Here is a 16,763-nt window from a genome sequence, read left to right on the forward strand (position 1 = left end):
CCGCGCAGATGGATGAGCAGCAGCAAGGGCGCCACATTTTTATTCCTCGCCCGGGGAGATTTTGCAGCGGGAGCGCACGGCACAGGGCACAGCAAATCAAAAACACCGGGAAGACGCCGGGAAAACTGCCCTGTGGATGGGACAAGGCCCGGAGCATCCCTGGATCCCCCAGCCCGGCTCGGAGAGGTTATCGGGAGACGCAGGGCATGTCCTGCGGCAACTCGGAGGATCGGAGCGAGCGGATGGGATGTAATCCCGGCGGGAGCGGATCAGGAGCTGAAAAGCCGCTTGGCTGCTTTTTCTCCCTTCTTTCTTCTTTTTTATCGGCTCAAGATTGCGAAGAGGCTGCGAGAGAAGAAAGGGAAACAGGGGCAGGGAGCGATAAGGGCTGATGGACAGGAAGCCTCCGGAGCTCGGAGAAATCGGGCTGACGAGCCGGGAATGCGGGCACGGCATCCGCAAGGGCGGGAGTCGCGGGGTATTAATAAAGGAAAAGGGCTCTCGATGCCATTAATTAGACATTAAGTCACCGGCCCCATCGCCCACGGCCGCCTCCTGCCCTCCTGGTTCGTCCTCGCTAGGAAACCGGAGCGCGGGATGAGCCGGGAACGCGGCGGTGACGGCCCAAGGAGCCGGCGCATCCGTATCCCCCTTTCCAGGCAATGAATGTCTTGGTGCCCCGGTGCTATTAACCTCCCCTCGGGCTAATCTGCTCCTTAATCGACTTTCCCGGGATTCTCATCGCCCGGATCCAATGGGAAGGTGAGACAGGGATAAATCCCCTCCTTTAATGCAGGTGAAAATTCCCTCTCCGGGTAGCACACTTAAGATACTTAATATTCTTAATACATATATACATCCACACCCTCCCATGTCTCCACATTGACATAATACATGGCATATAATATTAATATATACTAATATCTACTATATGGTTATTATTAATGCACAGTTTGTATTTTTTAATCTATTTTTCCCCGACTCTTGGTCTTTCGCCTTCCCTGCTTCATTCCCCAATGCTCCTGTTGCTTCTTTTTCAGATTTCCTTTTCGGATTTCCTTTTCTTTTGCTCCAAAAGGCCCCTCCGAAGCAATCGCAGCAATCCCGGGTTAACGCGGAGCCGCTCGGGTTGACTTGCAGCGAGGCAACGGATACAGGGAGGGGGAAAAGCCGCCGGAGCGGCGCCGCGGCATCGGAGCGAAGCGGGAAAAGGCGCCGGAACGATCACCCCGGAGCGCTGCAGAACGGAGCAGCCACTTGCTCAAGAGCTCAAATTAATAAGGACCCGCAGGGCGGCTTGGATCGGATGCAAACGCGGCGCTCGGAGCGGCGGGAAGCTCCGGGATGCAATTCCCTTGCTTCACATCCAGGCATGTCGTCGGAATAACGACACCCGGAGTGAAAATACCGCGGTGGGCAGAGATTCGGAGCGCCAGGAGAGTAATGGGAAGCAGGATTGTCTTTGCTAATGGACTTCTACCTAATCGCCACCTTTTCCCCGAATGTTTTCCACGTGGAAACGCCGGCGTGCTGCGCGAGCCGGAGCGGATCGAGGCACATCCCGCTCCCCATTCCCGCTTGCCACCAGGGAAGCCTCTACAGCGCGCAAGGACGGTGGAAAAACACTCCAAGGCTCCATCCCTCCGGTAATTTATAGCCGTCGGAGGAACCTGATAACAGTTTCTAGCAATTAAGCACCACGCTAATTCCCTCATTCACGGAGCGCCATCCGTGCGTTATTTGTGGGGGCCGCGCCGGCGTATAAATATCCCCCTCTCCCTGTTGCATAATGAAAAATTTACTAAGTAGCTTTTTTTTCTAATTTTATTTCCTTCGTGTTTGTTCATTTTAAGCTATTCTTGGCGCTCACGTGTAAATGAGGAGTCGCTGCTCTACTCGGGGGTGGGAAGTCCTAAGTCGTCGTTTCCTGCTGGCGGCTGCTCCGATGCCCTTCCCTGCATCCCGGATCGGGATGCCCTCGGGAAGGGCTCCTTGAAGACTTGCCCTGGAAGCTTTTGTGGTTCATCCCGCCTTTTTTTCTGCTTTCCTTTTTTTCAGATGGGAGAAAAAACCCTTTTTGAAGCAGCCCAAGATGTCCTGAGCGACCCCAAAGGCAACAGCCCCCCTCTCCATCCCATTGCCCAAACCCAGCTGGGGCGCCCGCGCTTCCCGGCGCTGTCCCGGCTATCCCGCTGGGAAGAGGCTCCGGCAACGCATCTCGGCAACGGATCCGGCGGGATTTGTCCCCCTAGGGCCGCGCTGCCGGCGAACAAACATGTTTACACGGCGGGAAGACGCGGAAAGCTCCGCGTCGGCGCTCCCGGCCGCGTGCGTTTTAGGGCGCCCGTCTCATCCCGCGCCGGCGCATGGAAAAAGGCGCGGGAAAAGCCATTTGTCCCCTCGGCTTTCTTCCAAGCGCGGAACCGGAGCAGCTTGTAGCTGCGGAGGGCTTTTAATAGAAATCTTCGGGATGAAATGGGCTACAGCTGTTTGCCTTGATAAATATATTTTATGCTGCACGCCTGAGCCGCCATCTGTTTGCTGAGACGAGCGTTTCTGCTCCGCGGCGGCCGGGAAGTCACCAAAGAGCCCGGATCCGGGCGGGAAGAGAAGGGGTCCGTGGTCCCAGGGATCCTTCTTGCCACCTAACATGCCCAAATTCCCTCCTTTCAGCAGGAAAAATGGAGTGTGACATCTTGGGATTCAAGGAGGGAGCTGGGGCCGGAGCGAACGGTGCCGCCCTTGGCACATCCCTGTTCCGCATCCCATTCCAGAGCTTCAAGCTCAGCGAACTTTAAAATTCCATGGGATTCTCTTTCTTTTCCAGGGATTTGCTCTCTTTTTTGTTATTATTGTTATTTTCCTCCTCCTATCTCATCGCCAGCATCTTTCATGCCAGGAGATGAAGGAGATGAAGGCCAAGTAGGGCCCTTTTCCAGAGCAGGGCATCCCAATGGCCCAGAAAAGCCGGAGGCGAAGGCGGATACTTGGGAGCAGAGGCTGCTCCCGAGCCGATGGCACATTCCTAGATGGGAATAGAACTGGAAAAACCTGGAGACACCACGGGAAAAGCATTTCCAGCATCATCAAGTCCCCTCTGCACCCAAGCTAGGACAAAACCTCTCATGTCCCGGGGAAACGATACTTTTTGTGACAATTTTGCCACAAATGTGTATTTTTCTGCCTGTTTTTCAACGTGTTGCTTGATTTTTTTTCCACATTCAAACATTTCCGCTCGCTTTAAGAGTTGATTTCTTAAAAGTCGCGAGAAAACGTGAAGCCTCAAAATAGAAATGGAGTGGGTAGGGGCTATCAAAACGCTGCGTTTGAGTGCCCTGCACGGAAATATATCCGGAATTTCGCGGATGCCGAGGATTTTAAGAGGATTGGTTAACATCAGAGACAATGTTTTCATTTCAAAATTGCCAGCAAACCTAAAATTTCATTTTCCCCTCTCTCTATTTGTAAGTGAATAGTCGCTGGGATACTTGATAGCTGTAATTTACTCTTCAAGCTGTGCAATTAGCCACCTCAATCAAACAGCATCGTTTCTAGCTTTGCTTGGAGAACTGCTTTGCCACTGCACAACAAACACCTCGACTGGATCAAAACTCCGGGATGAGCTGGAATTTGCTCCCTGCAGCCAACTCTTCATCTCTGTTGGCGTTTGGGCTTGTCCTGAGGTTTTGAAGATGTTTCTTGGAGGAAAAAATGGGGCTGAAAATGGGGCTCTCACTTCGGAATGCGGCTCATCCACCAGTATAAATAAGTGGCTTGTGGCAAGCAGGTGGGAATTTCCCTGGATTTTGGGGGATTATTCTCCCCTGTCCCGCTGTTTTTGCCGCTGTTTTAAATTTTAGGAGGTGTCTCCACGTAGGGATATTACTACACATTATTTCCCAGTAACGCTCCCCGAATCCGGTCTCCGGAGATTCACCCCTTGCTGGGAACTGCTGCCTGGAGTTCCAGCCTCCTGCAGCAAAACAGGGAGAAGGAAAAGAGGGAAAATGCCTTGTAAAAACTGCAAGGACTCCGGCTTTCTTTTGCTGGAGCTCTTAAATTCAAGGCTGGCTTGAGGGCCGCCGAATCCTTGTCTTGTTATTGGCAGCAGGGAGAGACACAACTTTCCTTTCTGCTCTCCTCAGCATAACAATTTCTTGTTAATAAAATAAGATTAATCCTTGCACCGCAATCATGTTCTCCGAACCCTAAATAACAGCGCTCCCCTCGCCGCATTCCTGATTTTCTTTCCCTTCTGCATTCAAAACAAATGGAAATCTTGTAATCTCGAGATAAACATAACGGTGTGGAAGCTTCCTGGGTTCCTCTGATCTGATTGCAGTGGCAGCGAAGGGACGTGGGCCTAATTAAAGTGCCAATCAAGCAAAAACGGGACTCGTTTTGGCACAAACGCTCCATTTAACCCTCCAAGGCTCGTTTGTCTTTTGGGGATTCCATTCCCACCACTTCCTGCCTTGGCTGCGGGAATCCAGGCCAGGTTTCCGAAAGCGCTAAAAAAAAACCGTATTTTTTGGGATGCTAAAAGCTACAGACCTGGCAAAGAGGCCACGGGCTGCCCAGCAGCCTCATCCCGGAGTTTCCTTGGCATTTTTCCCCCAGCCAGATCCTCTCCTTTCCAGACCGCGAGGGGAGCTGTAGCTCCAGGGCCGGGAAACTTGGACGGCAAAAAGTCAGGCTCGGAGTTTCGCAGATTTCCTCCGAACCCGGGGTCGTTATTCCAGCACGGAGGGGAAACGTGCCCTGCATTCCTGGCATTCCTGCTCGTTCCTGCTATCTCCCGCCGTGTTGTTCCCGGGCCTGCTGTACAAGAGCTTTATCGAGTGCCACAAGCAGGGATTTTTGGCTGCCGTCCATGCAGCAGGAGGCAGGGAGAAAAGAGCCCCGGCGTTCCCCCTTATCTGCTTTCCCGGCCTCTCTCCGCGTTGTTTTCCAAGGAAAAAGGCCTCTGCTTCCTCCCTGGGCTTGCTTGGAAAGCGGCGAGGGCCGGAGCGCGTGGAGCCCGGCAAAGCCGGGAGCGCTGGGAAAACCGGCAACACCGGAGGCAGGGAAAAACTGCCACATCCCAGCTGGAATTTTGCCAGCAGGGCTACACGCCGGGAGCAGCATTCCCATATCATTACGGGCAAGGAAAAGGATTTCACCGGGAAATTCCTACTTGCCTTTCCTTCTCTTCCAGGCGTTTGCCTTCGCTTTGGAATACACGGGAATGCAACGCACCCGAGTTGCTGTTGTCCTGCTGGTTCCAACGCTGTTTTTCCGTCAATATTGCTTCGTTTTGATCGAGTTGCTTCCACGGTTTATGCTGCTCGCCTGTGTTTTTGCTTCTCTCCCCGCCGTCTCGCCGCAGCGCTGCAGAAGATTCCGTCTCCTCGGCAAATAGCCTGGAAGGAAGGGAGTCGGAGGCACGGGAAAAGCGCTCGCTTTCACGGTCGCGACGTCGCAGATCTAGCCTGTCACCGCGGAACACTGACAGCACACAGAAAAAGGAGAACGAAGGAGAAAAACACGAGAAAGACGGAAAGAAATTGCAAAAAAACACAGCCTATCATGAGCCTCGTGATGCCCTGCAGCCCCACAGCGAGGACTTCTTTAGAAGCCACCCTGGAAGGGGCTGAACATGAGGTTTTGAGCAGAAAAACACAAATATTAAGCACCGGCTTAGTATTTCTCCGCAGAGGCCAGGTTTCACCCTTCTGTGTTCCTTCCTTTGCTTTTTAATTGGAACAATTCATTTTCTGGCACCAAGCGCCGCAGAGCTGAGGGAGATATCCAGGAAGCGCCGTTAAATAACTTGATTTTGTCTCCTGTAATAACGAGGTCTTGCACGCAAGGAAACCTGCGTTGCGAGATGCTTGGAAGCTCCTTCAAATGCTTGGGCCCATCGTAGTGCCAGGTTGCCCATCACGGTGCCAGGTTGCCCATCACGGTGCGAGGTTGCCCATCATGGTGCCAGGTTGCCCATCTTTGACTTGAGATCGGTTGACATCTTGGTCTTGGCAGGGGAAAAAAAGCTGCAGCCACTGATGGATCAATGGGTTGATCCATCCATCCATCCATATATCCATCCATCCATATATCTATCCATCCATCCATCTATCCATCCTTCCATCCACCCACATATCAATGTTTGAAGGCCACTTCCAGCTTTGGGATTCCTTTGACCTCTGAATAAACGCTATAATTACAATATTATTACGGATACTTTGAGTTTTAACTGAAGAAAAAGGTGGTTTTTTTCCAGGTAAGAACTGGGAGTTGATGCCCTGTGTTTTTCACCAAACTCTGCTCATCCTGCTATGCTAAAAATACCCACTAAGTGGCCACCGCTAAGGCCACGACGGCACGTAGCAAGTTCAGAGGTGCAGCCGGAGGCACGCAGCTATCTTGGAGCTCCGCCGATCCGAAAGGATGCTCCAAGCCGGAATTCCACATTCCCAGCACAACCGCCTGTTCCTCTAAATCAAATTTGACTACCAACGTACAGCGGCGGCGGTAATCAGTTAATAAAACCTCGCGCTTACATCCTACTTGCATGCGAGGATTTAAAGCCCTTTGCAAAGGTCAATATTACAATGATGGGAATTTTCCAGTTGAAATGTTTTCACTGCGAAGGCGGAAAAAAAAAAAAAAAGAGAAATATTCGCTTTTTCCTGCGAGTTAGAAGCTCTGTTTGCAATGCAGGCGCAAAATAGCGTTCTTTGTCAAAAAGTGATGAAAAAAGCCAGGGAAATGTTAATGTAGCTTTGAAGGCACGCGGAAACTCCTTATTCCCTGTTTAAGAGCCGCAATGTGCATTAGGGCCCCTCGTCTGTAAGCAAACAGCATTTTGCACATCAAGCCAAAACACAACGGGAAAAGCGCAGTTATTTAGGAATCTAATTCCCACTGAAATCAGCCATGGAGCGTTTTCACCCGCAGTTCCACGGGCATCTGAATCACTGCTCCCTGTCCCTATGGGCCACCCGGGGCTGGTGCCCATCTTGGTGGCTCTGGGACAGGCCAGAAGGATGAAAAGGTGGGAAAAAAAACCCTATTTTGCCCCAAAGTTACTCTTCAGCTTGCCCCATGCTCCGGAAAATGCAGAAATATGATGGCCTTAAGCAAGCCCCCCTACTTTGGGGTCTTTCTGGCTCCCATGGGTGGGAAAAGCGATAGCCAAATAAGCTTTATTTCCTCAGGGATTTGGGTGAAAATGCCCCATTTCCAGGGTGACCCTCCTGTCCTTTCAACAGCAAGGCCTAAAACACGCGTTTCAGGCCAGAAATCGCCCTCCCCAGAGACTCCTTAAGGCATTTTTGAACGGCCCCAAGTGAACCTAGATTTTAAAAAGGGCAATAAATAAATGAATAAATAAAAAGGGGAAAAAATCGAAGCTCCCCCTCAAATTAAAAAGTCTTAAAAAAAAAAGCCTCCAAATGAGCCATATTCCCCCCAAATGACCCCCGGTTATAGGAGCTCCCCTCACACGCGTGTCACGACGCGCCCCCCGCAAGCGGCCGCTCCCCTCGTGAGATAAAACGGGGAAAAAAAATAAATAAAAATAAAAATAATCTCTTTTTTTTGGAGGGGGTGGGTTATCCTGCCTCCCACCCGCCCGTGGGGACGCTTGAGAGCGAAAACCGTTTTTATTCGGGTGGGATGTGGGGGGAAACGCGGCGCGGACGGGGCGTGAGGCGACGGGCGTGAGGGGGCAGCGCGCGCGCGCCTCACACCCACCCCCCCCGCCCAGTAACGGTCGCAACCGCCGTAACGGTCGCAACGGCCCTAACGGTCGCAGCGCCCCCTTCCCCTGCCGTGAGCGCCCTCCCTCTCTCCCGAGCCGGGCTCGCTCCGCCACTCAAGGCAGCGCTGCCGGGGGAGGAGCTCGCGGGGACGGCGGCGATGGAGGAGCCGGAGCCGGCGCCGGGCGCGCGGAGCCGGCGGGCGGCCGCGGCGTGAGCCCCCCGCGGCGGAGCGGGGCGCGCGGGGCCCCGCGGCCACCCTGAGGAATGAGAGCTCTCCGGGCAGACCTGCTCCTCCTCCTCGGCGCCTTCCTCCTCCTCGGCCACGGTAGGACCCGCACTTACTTTCCGAGCGGGGCTCGGCGTGAGCGGGGGAGCTTGGCGAGGGGAGGGTGGCGGAGTCGATGCTGCGGCTGTAATAAAAAAATAATAATAATTTAATAACCCTTCAGCATATAAATGAGTTTGGTTTATTGTTTTTTTTCGAGCTCCGTTAATTAGACGGTGTTTGTGTGTAAACACGGCTCTGCCTAGCCCCCCCCTTCCCTCCCCAGCTCGCTCCTTCAGCCCCACCGCCCGTGGCTGGGAAGATGAGGGCAGTTGATTAAATTATTTATTAATTTCGGGGGGTGGCAGGAGTCTTTGCTCCCGAGGGGCAGAAAGGGCCGTTTCGAATGGGGCCAGCCCAAGGGAAAAGCGGGGGGTCAAGCCCCATCCCGCCTCCCCAGCAGCCCAGGGAAAGGCTGCGGAGCCGGGGGGGATTCGCCCTGTAACTTTGCCACCTTCCCACACCCTCCTGGAAAACAGATTTTATTTTTATTGTTTATTTATTTAATTGGGGAGGGGAGAAAGGGGGGGCAATGGGGGTAGCCCGGTTTGCTGTGCTCCTGCACGCCCATTCCCTGGAGTGGCTGTCACCTGTGGAGGCTGCGGAGCTGCAGCCGGAGCCGAGCTCCTGGGATCTGCTTCACCCTCTGCGCAACGCCCGTGTCAAACGCCATCTGTGTCATGACGGTCCCCAAACCCGCGCCGCTTTTGTGAGGGAAGGGCTTGGGGTTGCTTTTAAAAAAAAAAAAAAAACCACACACACACAAACTGGGTGGGGAAGAAAAAGAAACCCACGCAGCTCGTCCATCTGTTGATTAAATGAAGGATAAAACTTTTGGAGAGAGCAGTGCCTCTCCACGGGCAGCTGGTTTCCTCGCTCAGCCAGACGGTGTTGCTGAGCGTCTCCCCTCCTGCCCTGTCCTCCCTCTCGTCTCCGCGCAGAGATGCCTGGTTTGGAGCTGCCTGCTCACTTCTGGCTGTCGTGACTGCCTTTATTCCTGGAGCCCTGCGCTCAGATGTGATGTTGGCTTCCTGCGCTGCCCTCTCTTCCCCTCTCCGTGCTTGTACTCATATTCCTTCAGGGAGAAGCCTGTGTTTGCTCTCGTCTCTGCTTCTGCACAAGAGAAACCCACTGTGTCTTCCATGTAGGTTTCTGGCTGAGCAAATCTGAACTCTCCGCGGTGCAGCAGCAGGTCCAGGGATACAAGCAATCGGGAAGCTTATCCTGGCCTTTCGTGTCTCTGCTGCCCTGTACTGCTCAGCTCCCTGCAGGTCAAATGACAATTTGCTAGTGAAGCTGAAGAAGTTTTTGTCTCGGATCCGGTGGGGATTCGTTTCCTTTTTTTTTTTTTGTATTTTTTGCCTCCTCCCTCTTGCAGCCATTATATTGAATAAGAGCTAATGCACTTTTTAATAGGCTGTTTGTGTTGGAAGGCTGCTGTGGCTCCTCTGTTCTGCCTGAGCTGAGCTGATTTGTCTCCCCTGTCTGCATCGTGAGGAGCGTGCATCTGGTACCGTGCTTATTCACGCTGGGTGATGTGGTGGGGAGAGAGCGTCTTGCCGAGCGCGTTCGACCGTCTCCTCCGGCAGGAGAACTGCATCGTTCCTGCAGCGCGCGGGCGAGGGGCTGCCTCGGCGCCCTCGCGGGCAGAACGCGAAGGATCCCTCCAAGCGCAGGGCGCTGTGGGGAAGGAGCGGCCTCGCTGCGGGCGCTGGGGCTTGCGCTGCAGCGTGGGCTGCGCTCGTGCCCTTGGAGCCGCCGCGGCGGGGATGCCCTGGCGCGAGGCGCGGGTGCTCCCGATGCCGCGTGGGTGGCTCGGTCCTCGTGCGTCCAGAGGGCGCCCATGGCTCGCCTGGGGAGACGCCGCTGGGTGAGAACGGGCTTGCTGTTAAAGCACCGCAGCGTGGAAGTTGCGCTGAGCTCGCGCGAGGAAGGTGTGGGTTGCTCCTCCTCGGAGGCTGTGCTACACCTGGGTGCCAGGCACAGGGATTGCCTCGGGGATTTGCTCTACCCTCGTCCTGACCCTGCTGGGATTTTCTGTGGGAGATGCAACTAGCGCACTTCTGCTTTCTTCTTAGATCCTTAAGAAAAACCCCCAAGCAGAATAATTTTCAAGCGTGTTCTTCAAAGCCAGATCACAGAGTACAGCATATAAATGTCCACCAGCCAGTCAACAGTCCCATGGCTACCCCCCTGCCTGCCCCTTGCAAAGAAATATTGCCACGTAGTCCAGGAGGGATCTCTTTTGCAGCCGATTTTGTGCTTGGATGGGGGTGCATTTTGCTCCTCTTGGGGAATCCAAGAGGAACAAACTGCCAGTCCCTGACATTCTGCTGTCTTGCTCCCTTACAAATGGCCCAAACGAGCCGGTAGCTTTCTCTGTCTGAAGGCTGGCGGGTCAGAGTTTTCTATGCAGGGCATTTTTTCCACAGCTATTGCTTGTTCTTCCATTCTCCACTCCAACCTGTCAGGGCCACCACAGCTTCTGGTGGGAGACTGAGTGAAGTCGCAGCGTGATTTACTGCCTGCTGCGACTAGATGTGTGGTGCCCCTTGGTGGGAAGAAATTGATGCTGCCATGAAACGAGCTGCTTTTGTTTCCATGTTGTGAATAGCCTCCCTCTCCCTCCCTCCCTCCTCTGCTTCAATGTCATCCAAACTGGGTGAGGCTGGAAGCAGCGGAGGAGAATGTCTACTGCATTTGACTAAGTTCTTGGCTGTTGGGGGATGTTTTCTCCTTCACACTTCACTGTGTTCCTTCCTGGAGGTAAATTCTTTATAGTCAAACCAAGATCTCTCCTCAGCAGGGTCCATTATTAGTAGTAGTGGCTCAGCTCTTGAGTGGCTTGTCACCAGATCCTAAGTGAGAAGGATGAATTACACTGATAAGAGACACAAGGCCACTCCACCTGCCACCACCTGGGGCTGCAGGATTCCAGTGAGCACTTCAGGATGACCAGGAAGGCTTGGGAGTGATGCAAGGGGTGTATAAAAAGGCTAGTGAGTTTGCGTGCAAGCCACTGGGTGCCAAAGGGATTTGTGGATTGCTGTGTCCAGCAAGAGTGACCCCAAGTAGTGCCTGCTAAGGCGAAGCCCAGGAACGTGTGATTCCTCTTTAAAGTTAATTCCTCCTGCCCTGCAGAGAGCTGTGTAGCTTCGCAAGAGGAACGTGTTAGCATATTTGCTAAACCCAGCAGATGAATCCCTGCTGTCAGGTACTGTCTGAGGAAGCACAAGGCTGCACAGGGTCCTGAAGAACAAGTAAGTGCTAATGGGCTTGAAGAGCTAAATCTAAGATGCGGGTGGTGTGTGCATGTGTGTGGCGGTGGCTGGTTTTTTGCAGTAGCTAGCAGCACTAGGAGAAGCAACACCTAAAAATGATTGAAGATGGTGGAGGACAGTAATGGGCAAGGCAGTGATTTGTGCAGACCTGGGAGGTACTGCTGATGGAGTGCGCGGGTTTGTCGGTGCCACGGGACTCCACAGCTGCTGTGCACAGAAGGCAGGCTCAAATAAGCCCTTCAGCTTCCCTTGCTTGGCCAGGGCGAGGGAACTGCGAGACAGAGCACCTGCCCTGATGCTGCTGCTGCATCTGCAAGCAGCATCCCTGCTCCGATGCTCCGGGCAGTTTGGGGCCCCACGTCTTGCACGGCTCGGGCAGATGCCCACTGCTTTTGTGCCTTCTTGTCCTTTTAAAGGGACACGGGTCAGAGGCAAAACGTCCATAGAAATTCCTGAGAAGTCACCAGCACTGTGTGTCACTAACTGCCGTGCTCTCTGTAGTTGGATTGCATATGTTAGAATAAAAAGCTCCATGCTCTTCTTTCTTTTGTAGCCATAAATAAAGGGGAGAGGCTGATGTGCCCCTTAGGTTGTGAATTGGCTGAGGATCAAGGTCTTTGAATAAACTGTTTTCTCTTGCTACAAGCAGACTGCGATGGAGAGTGTGGTTCACTTCAAACCTCTGATTTAATGATGGGTTTTGTGAGTTTGTGCCATGCTCCCAGCACTCAGCTCCTCCATGCTGATGTTGAAACGCTGGATGTGGGGACTTTAGGAAAACTCTTCTGGACAATAGTGATTTTGCATCGTTTCTGGGTGACTCCAGTAGGATGTAAGTGTGGACTGTGTTTTTTTTTTCCTCCTTAAAGACCACCAGCAAATTTATAACAACTGATGAACAACTTGTAACAACTGATTTGTTGAAGGCCCCAGGTCAGCATCTATTCGGGAGCAACACAAGTCTCTCCTCGGGCTTCCTTCGTGCTGCTTCTGACCACTGTACACAGTCGCTTCCTCTTAAGCTTATCTTATAAATCAATAGGTAGTGAAACGCCCTGGTTGTAAATCAGCCTCTTATTTTCTTTTCCGAGCCTTAAGGCAGCTGGTGTAAGTGCAAGTATTTAAGGTAGCCTGTCCTATGTTTGGGGTAGATGTCCCCCTGCAAAAGCTGTGAATCCCTGGATTGCAGCGCCAATTCCAGCATGCCAGGATACGGACAGGCCTTTTCCTTGGCTGCCTTTCCCAGGGCCAAGAGCAGCCTCCAGAGCAGAGCAGAAGGCGCTGCCTGCAGAGCGCATAGGTCACTTGGCTTTTATAGAGCTCTCCCTTTTACTGGTTGTATTAAACAGCTTAAAATATAAATGTGCTTTTAGTTTACCTTTTGGCAGAGGGCTCTGGGCTCCTTGCCTCTTTAAATGTCACATGCTTTAAGTAGGAGGTGGAACGCTTGCATCTTAAATTCAGATGCTAACTTCAGGATAAGATCTTGTCTTAATGTGTTCATTCAACGCCCCCACTTGCAGAGAAAGCTATAGCAAGCTTTTGGGCTGTAGCGTTTTGGACCCTTGCTGTGGAACAGAATATAATTGTTTTTTGAGGGCTCAGCCGTAACTGCTGTTCCTTAACCATTAATGCAAGCACTTCAGACTTTCAACTAGGATAATATATGCTTGCTTTTATTTTCAATTACTTTGTGTTTGGTGGAATCGCTGCTCAGACTTAAGTGTGTGGTTGGATGGCGGGTAGAAACCTCTGAATGTGGGTGAATTCAAGGCCTTGGGTCCACTGTAGTTATTCCCAAAATGGCATACGGCAAAGCTATGCCGTGTATGTCTTGACTGGGATTAATCCAGCTATGCCCAGGGTCTGACTGTGTCTTGTAGGGGGACTGGAGCCTCCTCACAGCCTCTTTTTCCCATCTCCAGTGGCATAAATGAGTATTCAAGCTCTATGCTGCCAGTCAGTAAATGTCAATATTGGATAAGTGTTTCCTTTATATCAGTGCAATTTAGCATAAGCTGCTTGGAAACAAATGTCTTCCATAAGCATGAGGTGTTTCGGTAAGTACACAGTCAACATTACTATGAGGATTAAATAAATGTCAGCCCCGCTTGTATGCTCAGGAGCAAGTTAAGACAGCTGAACTTACACAACGGCCAGCAGGGCAGTGACAGCAGGGGATTAGGTGAGTCCCCATGGAGAGCGTGGGCTGGAGGTACCTCGCTCGCGACGGGGATGGGGTATCTTGGGATGCACATCCAGCTTCCAGCTGGGATAGCTGGCCCTGTCTTGTCTTCATCAGCTCACAGCAAGAGCCACGCAAGCAAGGGGAGGAAACTGGAGAGCGAGATGAAGAGCTGGCCTGGATGCGTCTCCATCCGCAGAGATGCAGGAGTGCCTCTTTCCCTGCAGCTGGCATGTAGCTTACCAGAGCCACTTGTTCCCAGCGGCACGAAAGCAGCTGCAGACAGGATTGTTAGCACTCAGATGAGCCTGATCAGCCTCTCTAATGCCACTCTCTCTCTCTCTCTAGTCCTTGTGGACTTGTTACCCTGCCGAGTGTGTATTTTAATGACTGGCCTCTGCTGTTCCAGGTGACTTGAGCAGAGCTTCTCGCTTGTGTCCTAGCAGCCCCCGTGGGCGGTCGGAGGCTTCGCAGCGGGGTCTAGCCGCGGTGTCGCCTCGTTAGGCTGTGCATTTACAATGCTGAGGAAACAGCTTGCAGGCATGTGGGGTGTCTTAGTAATTCAGGCTGCTGGAAGGGAGTGCTGGGGTGCACAGGGAAGGAATACCCAAGTATTTTGCATATCAAACCAGGTCACCTGGCAGAGCTAATGCTGTTTCATTCTCACTTTTCTAGTTCAACCTGGTGGTGGCAGCAGCAGCGCTCGCATGGAACGACGCAGCCACCAGTGCTGGGTTCTTCTGGAAAGGTGCGAGGAGACTTGTTGGGTTCCAGCTCTGCAGGGAGCTGCAAGCACCAAGCCCGTGTCCTGGGGTTCAGCACTAACCCCATTTCCCCCTCCTCAGCTGCAGAGAGGGTTTTTGGAGGGATGGGAGTTGAAGGAGGTGAGAAGTTCCCTCCTCTCTCCTGAGGAGCCCTGCTTGCCCAAGTTGGACATCTCTCCTATCCCCTCCTATGAAGCAGGATGGATCTAGATGCCCCTGACAGGCAGCACGCAGGAGCAGTGCACGTGCCATCAGCAGAGCTCGATCAGGAGGGGTGAGGAGACGAGGAGAACACGCTGCTGCTCCTGGCACACTGCCTTTCCGTGGCCAGTGATGAGCGCGTTGGGTCTCATGGGGTGGTGGAAGGAGGCGAGGAACAGCCTCTGCGCGCTGCGGGAGAGCACAGTAACCTTGAGCAGCTCCAGGCTGCCACTCGTGGGCAACGGAGCCTTGCTGGGCTGTTATTTTACTGTCTTTTCGTGTGATTTAACACTTCTCTGCTTCTGGCTGTGTCTTTAATCAGCTGAGAGTGACTAGGCCGGTGTCCCCCATGACTAGGCCAGTGTCACCCCCCTGCCCCGCATGCTGAAAAAATGGAACAAACAGATGCTAAAATTAGGCACAGCTGTTTGCAGCATTTTGTCCTCCTGATTGTGAAGTCTGACACTGTCTGTGCTTATTCCTTATTCCGTCCAGAGACCGAAGAGGTTTAAGATATCAAAGCTTTGAGTGGGTGTAATTTAATTCCTTATTGGTAGATGGTAGCTCGCTTGTGACTTCCTTAATCACACTCTTAAGCACCGGAATTGCCAGGTAGCCTCAAGATGGGCCTATTCCTGCTGTGGTGACAGCAGCAGTGGTGTTGGGGGCTGCACGCGACTCAGGCTCTTGCAGAAGGTTGCAAGTCTGAGGAATATTTGCTGCTTGTTTGAAGGTCTGTGCTATATAAGAAACATGTTTCTGGGAATTCTTCCTCTGGTCATGCTTAAAATGGTAATATTGGTTCAAGATAGATGCCTGTGATAAGCTGGGAAACGCAGTGTCCTTTGAGGTCTTCAAAGGCCCCTTCGATCGAATCTGCTGGCTAGAAAGATGAAGGGCAGGGCAGTCAGATCTCGGCATTTCAGACACGGACATCCTCCTAAAGATGTCTTCTCCGTGGAGAGCTGCCATCTCACCTTCCCCTCCTTTTCCAGGAGGTGCAGCCTGCATCAAGGTGCTGCCTGCTACGCTTGCTCCCGTCTGTTCTGCTTGTTGTGTGCTGTTCTTGATCTCTCAGACGTGCCCGGGCTTCGCTTCCTCCTGTGGCAGAAGAAGCGAGCGCTAATGAGAAAGCGGGTTTTTTTTCCTGGGAGCTGTTGGAGGAAGGGGAAATTTTCTTGGACTGGAAACTTTGAAATGGACCTACCAAAATTCTGTGGCTGCGGTGGCTTGTTCTTTTTATTTTTTAATCTTAACATTGAGCTCCAGAAGGGCTTCCCATGTGCCAAGGATTGTTAGTACCACTGTCCTCTCATGGATGAAGTCGAGCTGGGGATTTGCCAGCATGCTTTTATCCCCCGTTCTTCTGCACCCCATGACATCATGTGTCCTACTTGCTTTTTTTTTTCTGCAAACACCCTAAAATCCCCTCATAATTTTTAGAAAACACGGAAAGATTAAAAAGGTGCCAGTGATGTTCATCTGGCCCTGGGGTGTTGAGCAAGTAAGGGAAGGACCTAAGACGTGATTGTATAAATTGATGAGTAATAATGGGTCTAAGAGAAATTTTTGCCCTATGTTTTTAATAAAGTGATCAACGGCAAGCACAGCTGGAGCCCCCGTGCGGAGACCAAGAGATGCAGTAAAATTATGGAGGCTTCTTCACTTAATGAGGCCATGTAATAAAAATGAAGCATAACGAGAGAAGTATAATAGTACCATTATGCTTATGAGTGCCTGAACATGCTGGGGAATGATCTCTGGGAGGAAGGGCTTTCTTGGTTGGAATGAAGCAGGAAGCCTTTGGGAGACTTGGGAAATTATTGGCCAGCCATGTGACATATCTGTTCCCTACTGCAGATGGGAATGAAGGGTATAGGGAGAGCACCAGTCTGGGTCTGCAGGAGTTGATTTCCGTACATATGCTTTTTTTTGTATATTATTTTGGGCAGCTCTCTGCTGCTCTGGGTTTTGTTCACCTCCTGTAACCTTAGGGAAGTCTATGGGGATGAAAGGTTCCCTGTCTCTGTAGATGAAGCTGCAAGAGGTTCAGATTTTCAAACACTGGGATTTTCAGAACCACGGAGGCAGGATGTGGGGGAAGTGATGGGCAGGCTCCAAGAGGATGCAGTGACATCGAAGAGGGTCCACGTGCCAGCACCTTGCAGCTGGACTGGGACCTTCCATGGGGTGGAAGTGGGAGGCGGATTGGTGTCTGCAGAATAGTTATGTCCCTGCTGCTGTTAAATGTAGTTAAACTTG

The 16,763-nt window shown here is 52.2% G+C and overlaps 1 protein-coding gene across 1 annotated transcript in view; it reads left to right on the top strand.

Annotated features, from left to right (window-relative positions):
• The first annotated feature begins 8,012 nt into the window (after window positions 1–8,012).
• KIRREL3 (kirre like nephrin family adhesion molecule 3) overlaps window positions 8,013–16,763 on the top strand; it is a 63,904-nt gene continuing 55,153 nt past the window's right edge. The window contains exon 1 of the mRNA XM_088522036.1: window positions 8,013–8,070. The gene's annotated coding sequence lies outside the window, so the exon portion shown is untranslated. The remainder of the gene's footprint in view (window positions 8,071–16,763) is intronic.

The sequence above is a fragment of the Tinamus guttatus genome, unplaced genomic scaffold (genome assembly GCF_059628265.1).
Source record: "Tinamus guttatus ecotype Peru unplaced genomic scaffold, ASM5962826v1 Tinamus_guttatus_pri_ptg000143l, whole genome shotgun sequence".
Classification (NCBI taxonomy): Eukaryota; Metazoa; Chordata; class Aves; order Tinamiformes; family Tinamidae; genus Tinamus; species Tinamus guttatus.